The sequence below is a fragment of the Etheostoma cragini genome, chromosome 18 (assembly GCF_013103735.1).
Source record: "Etheostoma cragini isolate CJK2018 chromosome 18, CSU_Ecrag_1.0, whole genome shotgun sequence".
Taxonomy (NCBI): domain Eukaryota; kingdom Metazoa; phylum Chordata; class Actinopteri; order Perciformes; family Percidae; genus Etheostoma; species Etheostoma cragini.
This window is the reverse complement of record NC_048424.1, coordinates 7,183,119-7,201,770: the sequence shown is the minus strand read 5'-3', so window position 1 is coordinate 7,201,770 and position 18,652 is coordinate 7,183,119.

Sequence of the window (18,652 nt, the reverse complement as noted above, 5' to 3'; positions counted from 1 at the left end):
AAGCTCACTTTGTGCATAGTAGAGTCATATCTTATTCACCACCGCACCTTTATGGCATTAAGGTACTGTTATGTAAGTGATTTGCCCTCGTTAAGTGTTTCTTGTGTTATCAGTCTGAGATGTTTGACTCAAAACTCTGTTATTAATGGTATATGTAATAGCAGTACACCTCACTTATAAAAGACCTCAGAGTTTGCACCTCATTCACTTAGGGGGTCTTTGCTCCAGCCCTACCTAAACACACTTGATTCAACTAACTAAGGTCTTTATGCAGTGTTCATTTTTGTTCTCATTTTAGTCCTTTTCTTACCTAGTCATTGTTTTAATTTGAATTTTTTGTAGTTTTACGTTACAGTGTCTCATTATTTATCACAATACTTCCGATCACATTTTCATGTTTTTTTTCCCGACTGGAACATTCTTTGAAAATATACTGTATATAACTGTGAGAAGCCACCAAAATTGAATGATTGACTTGCACATACACATATACTGGTACAAACACTTGCACAGACATTATACATGACATTATGAATACTCAAACAAGCACATACATACAGCACATACTCACACTCATAAAGCCTTATGCTCATTCCCTTGTTACGCAGGCATGAACTCATGAGAGTATGCATGTAAGTGCAAGTCAAAAATTCTATTTTGGCTTAGGCGGCTTCTTATATTTGAACATTGTTCGGCATCTCTCATGCATTGTTAGAGGTACTGCAGTTGGCTCTGTGTGTGGCTTCACATTTACAGTATGTTTTTTTCTTCATTCATAATAAAATATGATTTCATTAACAAACATTCATTCATTTATTTATTTGCGTGTCAACTGGTCTAAATATGATGTTATAATTGTTGAAATATACATATATTTCCGTTAGTCAGTTATTTGAAATTGTAGTGTTAATTCTTCATTAAGGCATACTGTAATGTTGGTGTATAACACATTCACTTTGTTGAGAAGTTTCTACTGTATTAAGCGTTCAAATGAGCCAAGATTGGTTGAAAACTTTGTGAAAAATAAGACACCAAAATAATTCAGCAGACATTTTGCACTCATTTTAATACTCGATAATTATACGTGTTGAAATAATTTCTAATTCTGTCTTCTGTTAAAAAAAATAACTTCAAGAGATATTTTGCAGATGAATCCATGTCTGTGTCATAGCGGTGTGGGCAGTTTGTTCAGATGAATGGTGTGTGGGTTCCCTTTGTGGTGCCGGACTGCATGACACAAAACTGGATTTAAATCAACAAAATATATCTTTAATTATTGATTGCACAATAGCTGTTAATCTTGTTTCAACTTTTTCCAGTATTTTTTTACAAACACAAACTGTTGGCATCAGAATAATTCGATGTTATCGAGATGCTATAATCACAAAGAGTTCTACACAAAGTGGCCATAATGGCGTTAATTAGTGAATTTACAGTGTGTGCTCTCATATGCTGGTGATATATGTTTTTTTAGTCATGTTAACATCCAACGTATCCTCATACAACAGTTCTGATATCTTACAAAGTATGTCAGATCTTACAATATGCACAATAGTACGTGTGTTATCCTGCCAATGTCCATCAAGACGAGCAATCAGTGCACAATCACCTGCACTGCAGAACCTGTTTAGTAATAAAAGTACTCGGTGAGGTTTAGGTAAAGATAGTGGTTTAGTTAGAAAAAAAGTATGTTTGTTACATAACTTATCTGCGTGGTTTATGGTGGTTTTATAACTTAGGTAACAAAAATAAAAATGAAGGTCGACTTTTGCTTTCACACAGGACACAAACAGCGGTCTCCACTGTGAAAGTTCTGTGTTTGTTTGTTTGAACCATCCATCCACCTCAACCACGTCCCTAGCAGACTTTGTCGCTCTTTGTAGTACTTTAGCGCTCCACGTCCTGGCTCACAATTACTGTACGTTGGTTACATGCGAATTACATACATGTACAAACATTGAATGAGAACATGATGTCCTAATTTCAGAAATTTAAATAAGACCTTATCCTGATTTGGAGAAACCTTCATGTTCTACCTTGTAGTACTCCAAAAGAAACCAGGATACTGTGGCATCTAAACACTGTATTCAGGTCTCTGACCAGAATACTTGAGATAGTGAAAAATATCAGACACACCTGCAAACAATTGACCATGAACCTGTACACAGGGTACATGTGTTTACATGTATACATGGATGGTGTTAAAACATTGAGAGTGCAGTTCTCGAGAAAAGGATGTTCCATATTATACAAAGTCAACAGAACTTTAGACGTGTCTAGTTCTCCTCTGGCTTTAGCTATGAAGAGACTCATTCCCTTGTTTGTACACATGCATACACAGTCTTGAACGTCACATCTAGAAGTCAGTCAAGGTTAGACCATTACTGTATTGTACCTGATACTGAATGCAGCCAATACTGTAAGCGTTCCAGTGGTTCAGTAATAGCATACAATATTACAGACAGCTGATTGCACTGTATGTATGTCATTCACCATGTAACCATTTACAGATTGCAGATGAAATGAGCACATGTACCACCAGGGAATTAATATTGGACAAATAGAGATGCTTTCAGCAACCACAAGTACAACCAATGTTCATTTGTCTGTAAATAGGAGCTCTGTGGAATTCAAAACAGGAGAAAACAATGATTCACAGAGAAATCCATCTTGGTAAATGAAGGTAAACAAACACCTAACATTTAGACTGGCCTGTTTGGACACTATTGCAGCAAATCTCCGGTGACTGTGTCACCACTGCTTTCATCATGACTAACTTTTCAGTGTGGCCTTTATTACATAACCAAAGCTAGGGCAACATGACTAAGTTTGCTTACCCCTGTTTTTTTTACAACTGTCACATTTGCACCTTTATACCGTAGCTGCAAACCATAAAAACTTCCTGTCCACCACAAAGGAGAAATGATTAGCTGAGATCTTGATGTCCTTCGTCTGTTGCCCTGCGAGGCCAGACATACAAACACAGTGTTCTTCTACAGCTCATATCTTTACATCACCTGATTTCTTTCACACGGATTTATATGATATCCACAAACAATAATAACAATATAAATGTTTGAAATTTCGAGAGTGCTTGATTAGTTTTGTTCATGTCTTGCAGGACAAAGTGTTCTTGTGTATTCTCATCAGCAATGTCATGCATCAGAGTTTCAATTACCATTATCATTCAGATGAACAATTGTATATCCCAGTTTCATCAGACAGCCCCAATAAAATATTGTTACATGTTCTGTTCTGCACATATTCTGACTCAAAATGGGAGCATATGACCAAAGAACACACTCTTGCTGCATGCTCTGAACCATGCCCTGAACCGGAATCTGAGTCCTGATAATCTGCACATCTGTGATCCAGATGTAAACAAGTACTGTAATTTATGCCCCCCTAGTGCTGTAAATCATTTAATTTTTTAATTATTTTATGAGGCATCATAAGCAGGTCTGTGTCCCCTAGTATAACCATATCATAGTTTTTAAGCCACCAAATAATCATAATAATACAAGTCTAGTTGAGAAACTGGCAGATTATTTTTTTTAGCCTAAAAACAGGCAACTTTACCAACATTAACTCAAAACATTATAATAATATAATATAATATAACTGAATCTACTTCTTCTTTACCAAATTCTCTGAAACCACACTGAGAACATCCTGTCCTCTGTAGATACAGCCATGTGTGGTTTTGTCATTTCATGTAATCTCTGATGCATGTAGTATTTTGGTTATGCACTGTCTATCCAAGTGTTACAATGCCATCCAAACACATTGTCAGTCTTGTTTAAAAAGCCATTGATGAGTTGTGTAATCTCAGCAAACTACAGACAAAGCATGGATCTATGAGTTTAAGACACAAATGGCATCTGACATGCTGCAGTTCTTTTTGCTTGGACGGTCAAGCATTACAAAATGAACTGAAGAATAAATCAATCTGAAGTGATGCTTATGTTTAATAATTTTGCTGCATTTTTAACTTTATGACATTAATGACAAATGAATAATAAATAATAATAAATTGCAAGACATATGTAGCCTAAATCTTTGTCTTCTTATAAAAGACTTTTCATTATTTAAGACAGATAAAATGAAAGATTCTTTAGAGGTCACACATGAGGGGAAAAATAATATGCAAGGCCACATGTAGACTGAATGTTCTCCTGTGTAATTATAATGCATCCTGGGTTGTGTAGTTCCAGTATATCAAGCACTCTCTGCTACAGCATGGCTGCTAATCACAAATACAAAGCCATTTCTACCACCAAGAAACCACATGGAAAGGGTCATCTTTAATTTGTTCATCTCTCATTTTATTTGTATTTTTTTCTACCAAATTTGTAAAAACATAACCACTTCATCCTTCATTTCATTCAAGCTTTTTCTCACATGGTTTTGTCCCTTAAGATTGGCAACTTGTAGAATGCTCTGTCATTATTCCGCAGAATAATCTCTGGGTGAGTCCTTTTCAGAGGGAGCAGAGCATATTCACAGGAAAGAATGAAAGTGGAGAGGATTACAATGTTTGTTTAGTGGGTGATGGGTTTCTTATCTTTCCAGAGCCTCCACCTCTGAATGTCCAGGATTCAGATCCGCTCACACCTCATTCCCATTGCATTGCATCAAGCCAAGTCAATTTTCACAGGAAACTGAAATTACTGCCAGGGCCTTGAATTCACGAGTGGAGCACACCATGAATGGCCTGCTCCACTCTCTGTTGTAAATCACATAATGAGGAAATGTCTTTTTTGTGCCAAAAAACATCTCTTCTGAAGAAAGAAAGATGGTGTGTATTACTAACTGGCATGTCAGAATTACTCTTTCCTGTCGTTAGTTGCTTTCTTGAGATTGACAGCAAAGTAACACTAAAATGTCACAGTAATCGTTGCTGCTCATAAGAGAAAAACCCAAGAAGATGAAGCCATCAAACAGACACGTCACACATCAATCCCACTCTGTAAAATGGGAATTTGTCTCACTCGGTGTCCTTCTGGCTTCTGGAAGGAAAGTGTTATGTTTTAATAAAAAAGTGATTCTCTTTATTGTACTTTTTCTTCTTACAAGTCTTCTCTGTCTCACTTAAACGTTGCAGCATTTATAAGATGTTGCACGAACCACTTCAAAAGTAGAGGGATGTAACACACTATTAAAGTAGTCAACGCCTGTAGAGCTTTGTCTCATTGAAACGGAGCTCAGCGTAAATTCTTTCAGAAAGACTTCAAATGACTTCAATCACTGCACTCCATTCCTAAAACAAGTCAGCTGTTTAGAGGCGTTTACTTTTCAGTTAAACCAATCAGAATTGGCCATGAATTTTACAAGCCAATCACAGCGATACAACTCTGCTTTAAATCTGTTTCTCTCCCTGCTGCTGTCTGCTGTCAACGTGCAACCCTCCTCCTCCCCTTCCACCTCCGGTCACTGTCAACTGCGACTCCCTGGGTCTTCCTCTAGCTGAACGCTCTGTTGACTCTTTCGGTCTGGTCTTTGGGCTCCTTACCGCCATGTACCACCAGTTTCTAGACTCTATGGGGGGATATGTCCTGTTTCTTCACCCCTTTAAAAATATATTTTACAATGATGGAGTCTGATTGTCTAAGGGTCTAATTGCCAAAAGACTCTGCACATTTCATTATGCACGTGTACAATAAAACTTGTCTTTATGCTAAGCTAAGCAAACAAGCTGCTGGCTGTAGCTCCATGGTTATCGTGCAGACGTGAGAATAATATCGATTTTAACATCTAATTCCAGGCAAGAAAGCGAATACACACACCTCTGGGCTCTTTGTTGTTTATTTGTCTTTCTCTGAATTTCAGTTTGATCATTCAGATGTCCAAAATATGATTTCTAAGAATAAAATCAAACAATTGAGTAATTATTTGCCCAAAATAAAGCAGTTAATGTACTCACATGCCATCAACCACATCCATTACAACTGAAATCCATGTATAACAATATAGGATGTTAAAAGGGATGGTGTTGTGTTTTTTTAGAAAGAATTAGGCGAAATCTGCACACCTGTTTTCAGTGGGGATAATTTCTTTCCTAGTTCGTGACATTTAGACATCAAGACTAAGATTAATGCTTTTTTTCATTTTCTCTCAGTAACACCTGGAGCTTTTCTCTCTCTGTCAGCAGATGAAATGTTTGTCATAATGGCAGGTACAGCTCCTTCTTGCCTAGAACTCTGATCTTTTTGCTATTTTTGTGGCATTTGTGAAAAGTGAGAGTCTCCACAGGAGGAATCAACTTGCAGATGATTCACTCAAATTGGCACTTTAGAGATGATAGATAGGATTTAATTGCACACAAAAACAGTTTCCATAGAAGTCAGAACACATTGACCTTGTTCCATCCATTTTACACCTGACTCCGCTGTACACGCAGGTTTGAAGCGGCTGGCTTTTAAGTTTCAGATTGGCTGTAATGTGATTGCTTTAACTGATGTAAAGAGAAAATGGCATCCAGCAACAGGGATGGTGGAGGATCTCATCTCATGTAAAGGTCTGACATTAGTGGTGTTACATAACTGTGACCTCCGGCACTGCAGCCGCAGACTCCTTCCCCCCCCCCCCCACCTCCCATCTCCTCTGTAATCATTCTGCTCGCATGGCTTCAGACATAAACCCAGCTTTGTGCGAGATGTTCTTCTGATCAGTTGATGTCGTCAGCTGAGAGGAGAACAAGTGGGAACATTGGCAACAGCAGAATCCGAACGGGAGCCACGTTACTGATTTCACTATAATTACTGATGTGCTGCAGAGAAAGTGTGAAGCTGGGAGAACTATGGTCTCCTGTCTATAACAACATAAAGCACTTACTGTTGTACAGAATTTTAATTTGTAAGAGTGGATGTTTGGTACAGAGAATGATGCATGATTCCTTTCCCTAGGGCTGTTCCTGGTAAATATACGTTTTCAGTTCTTTGTTTTAAATCATACAGTACGTGTCACATTAACTGAGCCAGAAGATGGACACTTAGACAGGAGGAGTTATGGATTGAAAAATGGAACCATAAATGGATGACCAATGCACTGGTGTTCATTTTACTTGGTCCATGTTGACAACGTTTAATTTCCAGGATTGTTCAGGTGCCATCGAAAAAGTCAGTTGGAGGTCCCTCATTTTGATCAAATGTCCCTATGCTTCCTTTGTGTTGGCATTCTAAACTCTTGCCGATTTATGAGGTCTAACTGCTTCTCAGACCCTTATCTGCAGCGCTGTGGAGGAAGGTCTGGCAATGTGAGACTACATTTTATATAACTAGAAAGGTCCCGTTGAGACACAATGTCTCTACCACCAAAAGGTACTGGTCAAGATTGACAGCAACTTAAAAAGTTATAACATACAGTATAATTACATCGGCTGCACCCTTATGTTGCCAGCAGATCATTAAGGTCCTCAGACCAGGGCTTACTGGCTGTTCCCCGCACAAAGCTGAAGACTAAAGATGACAAAGCATTTGAAATGGTGGCTTCTAGACTGTGGAACGTTTTTCCTCATGGTTTAAGAGTGTCGTCTCTGTTCATAATTTTAAAAAGCATCTAAAGACGCATCTCTTTAGTCAGCCATTTTTATTTAGCCACAATAGCTGTATTTTTTTGCCTTTGTGATATATTGTGATTTACCATGATTTATTGTGATTTTAATTATCAATCTGTTTTTAATGTATTCATTTATTTGGCCTGTGAAGCCCTTTGTGACTCTGTCTATGATGAGTCGTATTAAGATAAACTTTACTTACTCACTTACTTACTTACAAATGGGAACAGATTCCATTACAAAAATATAGTGAATTGATGTAGTGAATAAAAGGTGTTTGGAGGTGAAGTCAAATGGGACAGTACAACTATACAGGGTTAATTTTCTCACCTGACCTTTTTACTCTATATAATAAAAATGTGCATGCCCTCATTGGTGTGACATCCCATAGGTGGGCGGAGCAAGCATCAAACAGGAAGTTGACCATGCAACGCTGTTCTCACACTACATCCATGTGCACTGCAGGTAAGGTAAGATCATACAATTGTCATATAGTTAATACATTGCACAAACCTTTGATGGAAACAGAATTATGATGTACTACTGCAACAAAATCAGTAAAACATTTCTCAATATCATGTTTGTATTTTTTGAATTAGGTTATTTTTATTATGGGGGGATGCTACAGTGCTAAAAAGCTTTGCTGATGAAAGAATTATCAACCTTGCAACAGAGAACCATTGTGTATGCTCTAGATAAGTGATTCCCAACTCTTAGTGTGTGTGGACCCCATCTTAACCACTAACATTTTCATTGAATACTGTAGCTGGTTTTTGCTAGTGGGACCAGCTACCCTATACAATTTCCAAACCAAACATAACCCTAAGTTTAGCCTTGACCTCCTAACCCATCCTTAACTGATTGATCTACTGCAGATTAAAATGGCACCAGGGAGACAGGAAGAGAGTTGCAGGAAGACAGCAAAAGGGCGAGCACAGGGAACAAACACACAAACAGCTGAATGAATTGTGGATTGATTTTTAAACCTTTAGTGTTAATGTTTAACAGAAACAAGAGTCTTAATTTATAATGATGAACAGGAGAAGGAAAATGTGCATGATACATTATATCAAAGTATGAATGATGCAATAATTTTAATGTATCATTAAAATCCTAAATCAATGATAAGAGGTGCTTTCCCATTCACCCAAATGTTACAAAAACATAAGGTTTGTGGTCGGTTTACACAAAAGGGTATGCATGTCTCCTTGGAATAGGGTATAACCTTTTTTCCTCCTCAAATTGTTAGGCAACATCTTCAGTATTACGGAAATCTGTCATGTGTGATGCATTTGTTTTAATTGATGGCAAGAAAGCATACACAAGGTTGAAATTAAAAAAATGTCCCAATCCCCCTTAATTCACCTACCAAAACATAGCAACAGGTGCAAAACATCAACAGAAATCAGGGGTTTATGGAATCGTAGCAAATAATGGCAACTGTTGAAAGCAATAACATTGATCTATGAAAACTGACTTTAAAGTAGTTTGAAACGTGTCAAGAGAGCGTAAAGATTCCAAGTTAAGTATGCCCTGCAGCTCATTTCAAGCTTGTGGGGCGTGACAGGGAAAGGCAGATTTACCCAGCTCTGTTTGAGTGATAGGGACCATGAGGAGAATTTTCTCTGACGATCAAGTGTGGGAGTTATAAGTCAGTTAACTGGATATGCACCACATTAATTTACTCAGTAAAGCTTTAGCAATCAAAATTAACATATGGGTTTATTCTCCTTAAACACCTATAATTCATCTAAGCTTTTTTCAAAAGAGATGACGATGCATACAAGTTACTTCACCATAGCCTAATACTGACAAAAGGTGACTATAGTATAATATAGTAACGGACTATCTGAAGTTGTCAATGCAGCTGAAATCTATTTTTATGGTTAACTGAATGTAGTGTGAGGCAATCCTGGAAAGTCTTGAAAATTGAAAAATGATTTACATTACTTAAAAGACTAAAAATGTGTACACAGCAGGGACATCCGTTAAATGTGTGTGTCGCTGCTCTCTTTCCGCCTCGTTCAATAATCTCTTATCTTAACTATAAACTGTCTGTAAATGTGTTGCCAAGTAAGACCTGATGACGAAAAGCTATGGAAAAAATACATGTAACAGCAGGTCTTCATGTGAGACCTTTGCTGATTCGAGTATCTGGTTTTGGATCATCAGTGTATAATCATAGGAATAACAGTGACTAATGGGGAGGTTTGCCAGGCTGATTTAATAGACCTGCGCTGTAGAGAGACAATCAAAAGAGAGTGTCACAGCCATTAGACATGAAAAAACACGTAAGTCAGAGAAGGGTAGAGTTCAAAAGCCTTACAGTCCTTCAATCATTTCATATCTCTAAAATTGTGGTTCACTATCTTTAACATCATCGCAAATCTTTCCTTTCCCTGTTTTATGTACACTTTTAATCTAGCTAAAAATGAAAGGAGTTTCTGTATGTCTTTCAATTTTCTCAACAGACATTTATCCAATCAACTTCACTCTTGCCACGTGTATTGATTAGGACCCAAAGAAGTGCAGTGTTTAGTGTGAGCGCTAGATATCTATGGGACATATTTATTAGTAGTGTGTAATGTACACACTGTGTAGTGAATTAAAAGGGTACCCTTATTAACTGTTACACCACCACCTTGTTGGTCACAACTTGCTCTCCGTCCCTTGCTGCCGTGCATTTTAGAACCAATGACAAAGAAGAGAATGGAGATGTTCTATTGTAGCAAACTCCAACATTTTAAACTACAGCGATGTAATTGTCAGAATAAAACTATTTGGTCCCAGAAATAGCCTGGTCCCAAAGAAGTTATTAGCAAATGACACATGGAATGTAGCAATGCTACGGGATGCAACTATGTCAGTGCAGATGTATTGCTTAGGACCCACAGAAGCACAGTGTTGAGTGTGAAGTCATTTGAATGACAAAGCAGCAATCAGGCCATTTACTGATATTAAATGTTCTTCCTAACTATTCCTTTCTAAAGAGCTCATGAAATGGTGTATATCTGCCATTATTGGCGTGTTAGCGAGACATATACTCGCTTTGTAGCGTGTTATCATCAGCGTTTGGCCTCCATTGACTTACATTACCTTGCAACAGCTTGTGAATTTACGTCGTAGCAAGTAGTATCAAAGGGCAAAAATCTGCATGGCGAGGTTGGTCGGGGTGGTGGATGGGTAAAACACAGGATTTTCACCGAGATAACCAGGGATCGTGTCCCGTGTGTCAAGTTTCTTATAAACGCAATCGTTTTTTATTTTTTTATTAAAGCCAACCCCATTCCTCTTTTCCTAAACCTAACCGGTTCATCTTTTCCTAAACCCAACCCACGTATCACATTTCCCAAAGTTAACTGTCATTTTCTTCTCGTAATAACACAGCAAGTGTCGTGTATGTTTAGGCCCCCTGTGTACAGCGTAGACATACACGCAGATAGCTCAAATGCATACAGATAACACGCTCAAGAATATCAGCGTGTACTGTATGTTTACGCAAAGTCATGATGTCATGTTGCCTTCTGAGACTTTTTTTATTTCTGCAAAGTTGCAGTGCATTGAGTTTGAAGCTGAAGGAGCAACAACCTCTTTTACTAGAGTAGACAGGGCTCCAGGAAAGCTCTGTCATACAGTATATGTCAACCTTGGAGCCTCAACCCTGCTTTGACAGCCAAAAAAAGAAAGAGTTCAGTGTGGATTTTAATAATCCAACATCCTTAACTTTTCCCTATATATCTAGAGAGGTATACATATGGGTATATATATATATATATATATATATATATATATATATATATATATATATATATATGTATTATAACCAGGGGTGGTTTTAGGATCAAAGCTAAAAGCTCAAAGGGGGTTTCAGCCCCTAATGAGAGTGTGACACGGATACAGTGCATGTAAAAATGTTAACCCCCTTGCTAAATCTGTTATATCGTTAGCCGATAATATCTGAGTTAGCCATTGAACAACAATGTCAGCTTATGTTTTCTGACACTATAAACACTACAATGGAACTAAACCTGAAACTTCAGTCACAGTAAAAACGATCAATTTGACTCAATGTTCAGCAACATTCAGCATTTTCACTTGCTTACGTTTAAATTTGGGTTTAAATCTGCACCATGAAATTACCAACTTCTTCTCTGGGGACTACCAATGTAAAACTTCACAACCGCAATCCTGCTCTCCCTATGACAGATTGGATTCAGCCAAAGGCGGGGGTCTGGCACAACCACCTCCGACTGGTTGTAACTACTTTCTGTTAACCCTTTCCTTGACTGGGTTACAGGTGTTAAGCATTGGCGACAGCCACACAGGATATTAAATCCGTTTCAAGCCCTTTGAACCTGTTACTGTTTGTACTCTGTCACTGACAAACTCTCAATTGAAGCACCAAAATTGAGCCCCCACTAAAATGGGTCCAAAATCGCCCATGTGCATGAGATTTTAAAAGTGAGGACTAAGAAAACAGAGAAAGTGTTCATTTTTAGGACATAGTAACACCTTATATCACAACATGCATATCATAACAGAAAACGATCATGTATTCAATACCCAGTAGAGCTACAGGAAAAACCCTGCAAAAAGCCACTGTGTGTTGTGGCAGATATTAAAGCTTGACAGTAAATTATTTGGATGCCTAAAGACAGTTTTTTTACTCTTTTTCTCCTAGCCTAAGGTGAGTGTAAATAATTGAAATAGATACCCCATCACATCCTTTATGGCACAATTCAATTGTGCCCTTTTATCTAGAAAGAACCGCTGAGAGCTTTGAAAATGTTTCTGACTTCAGGTTGGATTAACATCAAATCTGCAGTGCTGCTCCTGTGTCACTTGTGATTAGGTGTCCTTGATGGACATCTGCAGGAAAATTCCATAAACTCCGTACCCCCGCACACCCCGGCCATGTCGCAAAGCTCCTCGACGGTTAGATAATCAGCCCAGATATGAACTTGAGTGATTGCTGTGAAATCAATACACAACCAGCCGTGCAACATTGTGGACAGTGATATGTAGAGGGATTATTAATGATATTAACACTGCTGATGACCATATTGTGACTGTACTCAAAATCATAATTAAGCAACAAGATTTCTTAAAGAACAAGACCCCCTTTAATCATGCAGGGTATTCATATAATAATATCTCCAAAAAGGAAAAATACTCAGTGATAAATGCGCAGTAAGAGTCACAAGATTTTTAGCAAAGATTACAGCCAGTGGCAACTGTGGGAAGATCCTGAAATAGCCCTGATGATGCATATCATCAAGCATGAGAAGTAGCAGTAGAAAAAAGTACACTTTTGCCTTTAAAAGCACATAAATGTGTTCTGTAATTGAAATGATTTCTTCTCATCATGTTGTTTATTTAGGTGACGATACAAATTAGATCAATTGCAAATCGGCACTCGTAGTCCCATCCCAACTAATAACAGACAAAACAGATTTAAAACATTTTCTCTGTGAAGTTGCACAAGAAAAAGAAAGAGCAACTGTGTGAAAACAATGAGGGGTGGGAAGATCTGAAACTTATGTTTCACTTTTTTTTTTGAGCAAGGCTCTCCCGAACTTTAATTTTTTTATATTTTCTTTAGGTCAGAAGTAAAAGAGGAAAAGCATTTAATTGATATACTTGGTTAAAACAGAACATTCATATTCACTATGGGAAACATTTTCACGTAACACAAATTGTTCCTACTTTTTATGTTTGAAACCAGACAACGCGACGATGCCACAGGCTCTTGCTTCATTCAATAAAGGATTTGATTATGTGTACAAGATAATATATATTACCAAAGCTTTAAGTTCAAATCACCCATGGATTGAAAATGTGCAGAACTGGCAGACATGAAATCTGTCATTTCTATGTTACAATTTTTATATCTTTTTTTTGAAGAAATCTCACAAGCGAAGGATAAATTAAAGTATGATGAATATGGGGAAAGAAGAACATCCCCTCCCAAGCTTTTCAAAAACAGTCAGACCGTCCCTTCAGTGGAAATGAAAATTACAATACTCTCCTCCTTTTCACGCCTCCTTGTGTATCGCAGCACTTTGTCCTAAAAATCTTAAACAAACAACACAACGAAACAAGTACAAATCAATGTGCACAAGGTAGAGTAGTTAGTTAGTTAATCGTTAAATATTTTTGACATATCGGAGCAGATTTTAACTACATTTGAAGTTTAAATTTTTTGGATGCACTGCCATTTCTCAGGCTAAATTTACAGAGATTTTCGTCTCTCTCATAGAAAGGCTGATCATAGTGTCTGTATGTGATTAATGTAAACTTTCTTTCACTCTTACCACATTTCTGAGGTCTTCACGTTAATAATAAGCAGGCTCAATGTGAAAGAAAAGTTACAAACACTGGTGGGTTTTCTCTTCTGTCTCAAGAATACTTTCCATTACAAGCCTCCTCAAATAACACATCTTAAAGGGACAAACTACTTATTATAATAATAATAATTCCTCTATGTCCACGTGTGTCTGAAAGCCTCTTCAGGCCACGCAGGGACTCAAGGAGCTCCAGCTACTAGCACACTGAGCACCGCTGGAGACCGCTTGCATAACCAATGACAGCCCTCAGCGGCTGATGCATAATCACGACAACTGTCTCGGTGTGTTGCTGATACAGTGGATAATAATTAGAGAGGAGACGAGTGGACAAAGAAGACATTGGGTCGCGGGTCAGGAGCGTCTGAGTCACATTTTTAAATCCACATCAAAGCACAGCATATCAAATTTGCTTTATTAGCATTGTGCCAACAGTGAAGTTGTTGCATGAGATAAAAGGTTGCAGCATGCAGTTTTTGTCCCAGATGACAAAACATGCAATTGAGCAAAATCTAAATTTATTTTCTTACAACACAGACTGACTGTCATGTCATTTTCTATTATGATTTTCATCTGGTAGTTGTATTTCTCTTTTAATTCAACACTGAACACACTAGTTTCTGTTAAGGATTTGGTGCATGCATTATTACCTGTCTATAAAACGCCGGTCCTGGTTTTGGAGTCCTGGCAGATTAACAGTCAGTGACAGTCTCATCCTCACACAAGGAGAATCTGTCCTTGGGTTACTAAGACCAAATATGGACTCCAGCTTCTGCCTTTACTCGTGTTGCTACAAGACAAGCTCTGTCATGAAACAATGGTAAATAATATTTTAATCATTTGAATTTCACATCTCTTAAAAATGTGAGTTTTTTGTAGTTTGGCTAAAGATTTTCAATCCTTATTTTACTTTTATTCTGGAAGGAAGTCCATACCTATCTTAATTTCACCTTTCACTGACACATACAATTTTCCAGAATAGAAAGAATGATATTCAAACAATAGCTCTTCCTGGAAGTCTTGCTGTGTGTCTGCAGAGTTCATGGTAGCTGTTGTGTATTCTACCCTAATATGGAAAGCTGTTTAAACAGAGAAGACCATGCAGTCAAAGGATAACTGTAAAAATCTAGAATCGATTGCACAAACTGACAGTGAAGTTTAAGGCTAAAGTCTTTGGATAAAAACTACTGGCCAACAAAGCGTGTTTTGTGATTGTTCTTGATTGGATCTCCTTGTTTCTTTATAATAATAATAATAATAATATAATAATAATAATATTGCTCCATTTGGATAATAGTGCACAGTCACTTATCCTTACCGTACCTAGTTATATAACTTGTTTCCTCTTAATAAATATAGCTCTGATTCACTAGTGACCTCAGTGCCAGAAGAATGAGATGAATAATTGCATTATATAAGAGCATCAGAATCATGTCAAATAAATTTACAGGTGTAGGCGTGAATGTAAACCTTTAGTGTCATTGTCCGGTGGTGATGTTCATCAGCAGCACAAACACAAAGCATTTCTACTGTGTTTTCTATCGTCTAGGGAGTTTTTCAGTTAAATGTTTAAAAAATGTTAATACATAAAAGTTGAGAATTTCTGCCAATATGAAAAAGGCCTATAAGTTCTTTTTTTAAACAGGAATAGAGTGCCACCACCAGCCGTTTACTTTCCAATTCAAGCAGCAATCGTGCCCATCCCAGACAAGCTCCTGACAATCTGCTGCAGGCTATCTTCCACTATATTTTATGAAATCTTTTGAGGTCATCCTCAACCACAAAACTGTATTATATTGGCATGGTAGCATTGTTTTTCTCCTTTTGAAATTGAATTTCAAGACAGGCTTTCCCAATATTTCAATTTCAATTCCATTTTTAGTGTCAATTCATGACAGATGTTATCTCAGGACAACTTACAGATAAAGTAGATCTAGACCCTACGATATTAACAGAGACCTAACAATTCCCCTAAGATCATGCATTTGGTTTGACATAAGAAAAAATAACAAAAGACAACATGATGCAACAGCCCTCGGTGGATTCCAGGTTGGAGCTGAACCCCAATATTCAGACTGTAAAGCATCTTCTTTACGGGCTGGTGTCTGTGTGTCAAACAGAGAAGAATTAGTGTAAATCTGTTTTAGTGTGAGTTATTTAGCTTTTTGTCTAAAAGATCTTTTAATAAGTCTAATGTGATCAAGCGTTCCATAAACATTGTGTGAGCTCCAGCAGCAGCTGCTGACAGGTTCAAGCTGACATACAGTTCCGCTGAGCTGAGATGTGAGTCATTTTACAAGTTGAGGAAGTTAATAAAGTGCTTTTACTCTTCGTCCTTCAAGTAGAGTCACCTTTAACATGTCACTTTCAGAGCTTTTGTCTAGATCAGACTGATTTCCTGTTCTAAGCTGTCTCTGATCCGCTCTGAGGTTCTTTATGAAACAGATTGATCGTGGTTTAGTTAGTCAGGCTCATTCAGTCAGTGAAACAGTCTTCTGAGGGTTGACAAAGGACAATACAAAGAAAAACAGGTGGTGTTGATCCCAAAACCTTCAGACAGAAAAACATCTTTTCTACCAGCTAGGCTATCAAGATAAAGCAAACCTGGGTGAGTGTCAACTAAATAGAATTAGATCTCTGTTGTGCGAGTTTGTCTTAGTCTAAATATGTTGAAACATGTTTTTTCCATCTGTACACTTAGTTTCTGTATGTTGATGAAGATTAATTTTCTGCAGTTTCAGTCTGATCTTCTTTCTCTCACTGGTTATTGTGTAAACCGGCTCCAGAGATAGTCCAGTGGTTAAGGATACAGACCGTCAACATTGAGATGCGAGTGCAAACCCAGCCACAGGTACGTCAAACTGTGTGTGTGGTGAATGAATCCGTGTGTAAATTAATGTGTATACTCTAAACAACAACCGAAAATTACAACAAAAAACATTTAAACAACAAAACTCATCGTTTGAGGGTTTGCAAAAATTTCAACTTAAGAGTTTCTCAATGTCAACTTGCAAATATCCAAATATCAACTCTACCAATGAGGAGAAAACAAATGAGTCCAGGTGAAGCTAGCTTGACACTTTTGACGCTTTTGTTATCACTTTACATTTCCTGCACTGTTTTAGTCTGATGGCTGTTTCTGCAGGTGATAGAGGAGATTATCATATGACCTTCACCTGCATATTACGTATTAGAGGGTAAACTTGCCACATGAAGGATTTTTAATGGATCATCTGCAAGCTTTCAGTTTTTATTAACAATTTCTTATTTTTGGAACAGGAAAGATTGATTGTAGTAATTTTAAATTGGAAAATCCCTGTCTTAAAACCCAATTTTAATTTGTGTGTAAAGCATATGAAATGTCAAATTAAGATGCAAATTTGATGTTAATTAATTAGGTTAATAATGGATCAATAAGAGGGTTTTAGTTGTTATTCTCCAGAGTTTAAGGGATTTCCAAAAACCCTCAAAGCTTTTTAGTTTCTTCTGTCTTTTAACTTCCCTCAGAAGGGTTTATTTATAGGTTATCTAAAGGATATAAGAGGCTTTAAAGAGAAACAATCCCATAAAATGTACCAAATCGTATTAAAGTTACCTCACACGGCTTGTGTAAGACCAAGGGCAATTGTGAAAGGTGATTTTTAAGGCCTTGTCAAGATATTATGTTTGAAGACCAATCAGGCTTCCGCCTCTCAGTGTGCAACTACAGCTTCTAATAGACTCTGTGCAATCAGTGTGAAGTTCTGAGACATAGCATTAAAATCCACGCAGTAGGTTCAGCTTGTTACAGGCGAAAACAACAATGTCACGATTACAGAAGCAACAACCTTCAAATACGCTGGAGCAGAATTGCTTACAAATTTGTTTAACTACGTGTGTGAAGAGCAGTCATCCAGGTCATTATAGGACTGTTAAGGCAACTTAATTGTAACCCCTTTTTATTTAGCATTAAAAAGTTATTAATAAGACACTATAACAGAGTTGTAAGCAGCACATTTGAAGTATTTAAAAATGTATCAATGCATCAATTACTTCTCATCAGTTCAGCTATGTGATACTCTATGTGTTTGAAATTCTTACATGCAAAAAAGTGATAAACATGTTTTCATACATAATTTGACACATTGAAACAACCATATCTGCTAGTCTGTTATAAACTTCTATTATAGATATATTATTTATAAATGCTAATTAGAGTAGTGTTAAATAAAGTGTAGCCTGGGAGCATTGGACTCTTCAAGAACATTTTGAACTAGATAATACAATAAACTGATGCATTGCTTTTAAAATTGGTGGGTTTTTAGTTGCATTGCTCATATCTGAATGGTCCAAAGCAGTTTTGGATTGCGAAAACAAAAGATATTGTGTGACATAGCTTTTGTAGTCTTTATAACACAACACGTTTACAATACAGAGAAAACAGAAAAGATCTAAAGGTAATCCTATTAAGGTGGAGATTCACAGCCGGCCAGTGAGTGCATTACTAATTGTATTTGTCTGCAGGCTGTCTTTGATCTGAACAGTCTGGCTTTTGCTCCAAGCCAATGTACAGGTTTGGTAACAACCCGGGGTCATCTCCAGTGAAATCTATGCAAAATATGCACAGGTGATCATTGCTGAGTGGTGATCATGAATGATGGACTGTTCTCGCATGAAGCTTTTTATCACGCTGTGACCCGCCATAGTCTGCTCAGCTGACCCTGACATGTGACATTTCAGTGGCCTCAGATGTGCTGCGTGTAACACAGAGTGC